This window comes from Asparagus officinalis, chromosome 8 (assembly GCF_001876935.1).
Source record: "Asparagus officinalis chromosome 8, Aspof.V1, whole genome shotgun sequence".
Taxonomy (NCBI): Eukaryota; Viridiplantae; Streptophyta; class Magnoliopsida; order Asparagales; family Asparagaceae; genus Asparagus; species Asparagus officinalis.
The window spans coordinates 60,487,422-60,489,118 of NC_033801.1; positions in this window are offsets into that span (position 1 = coordinate 60,487,422).

The following is a 1,697-nucleotide window of genomic DNA, read 5'->3' on the forward strand; positions in this document are numbered from 1 at the left end:
TATATATATATATATATATATATGTATGTATATATGAACTTAAGTTGATAAGAGCTATTGTCCACCAATGTTTCTATCCGTTGGATTAAGTTTTAATATCAGGATTTTGATTAGATGACATGCCATGAATTAATTGCTAGGAGGGGTATTTTTCGGTAAAATAAATTCACACAAAATAAGAAATCTCTCTTAATTGATTCTGTAGCATAAGAGAAAATTGAATCATCACCGCCTCTTTCAATAGCCCCCATCGAGAGCGCTCACGCCTAGACCTACAAGCCGTCCGTCCATGCACTTCAGACCGTTGCCTACTGGTCAGAGATCCACCGCCCGCCGCCTAGACCTCGGTCGTCCGTCCACTCTCTTCAGAACGCCGCCCGCTAGCTAGAGATCCATCACCTGCTGGCCAAACATCCGATTCCGAAGTTAGCATCAGGTTTTAGTTCGGATCATATATCTTTGTTAGATTATTGAAGCAAATTATGTAGAAACTATATCAACGGTCTTCTCCTAAAATTATCTAAAGACATGTTAATGCCTTTTCTTTTCACTAAGTCAAATGTTGATATTGTTGAGGCTAAAAGCTCTCATATTGAGGCTACGGAAGAAGCCCTTGAGTTTTTAGTTCAGCTTGCGATATTGTTGAAGTATATGCTGCTTTTGTTAGCAAGGACGGTGCTATGTCTTTGGAAATATTTTCCAATACTTTTGTTATCAAATTGAGTAATTTGGGATTATTATTTTTTGGTTTGATTAATCTTTTTCTAGGTTTTATCTTTTGCTATCTACTGCTAGTTTGATTCTGCGGGTTCAAACAATTGAACAAGCTACAATTTATGTCAATATTATTGACTGGAACCCTTTGGATGGATGTTCATTTTTCTCATTTTAATTTGATGCCTTGTTCGGAGGATATCTGATTATTTCTATTTTGCTTATTATGCTACTAAGAATGTTCATATCAACATACAACTGCGGATAGTTTGTAGTATTTTGGTGAACTGATTACTTGTTATTTTTATTTTATCAATTGTGAGCTCAATTTACCCTATATTAAATATCCATCTATGAAGCAATCTAATAATCTTTCCATTTTAGTTACAGGTTGTCCCATGGCAAGCTTAGAGGAATATGTAGACAGTGATCTTTTTCATGCAAATGAAGAAATAGAAAAGATGATGCAAGAGAGTCAGCCACATGAAGATGAATATTTAGAAGAAAACTTGAGTCATTACTTAGGGATAACACATTTGAGAAAAGTCCTTTGAAGGAGATATCTAGCATTCTAACTAGTTGCAAAGCAAGTATGCGTGTGAAATTAGATGATGAAGAAAATTGGATCATATCATCCTTTGAGAAGAACCACAGCCATGAATTAGTATCGAGCCCTTCAAAATCTCGTTTCTATCAGTGTCAAAGAAATATTGGAGATGAAGAAGCTGACCTTATACGAACCATGCGTGAGCAAAATTTTTCAATAAAGCATATCAGGGACTTCATTGCATCTCAATGTGGAGGGATTCATAATTTATCATTCACAAGGAGGGACCTAAGCAACTTTGCAACGCACCAAAGAAGGTTATTTTAGAGTGATATCTCAACAACTCTAGGTCACTTTCAACAACTACAAGCTGAGAATCCTATGTTCTTTTATGTAGTCCAGATTGACAATAATAATTGTGCAAAAAATATGTTTT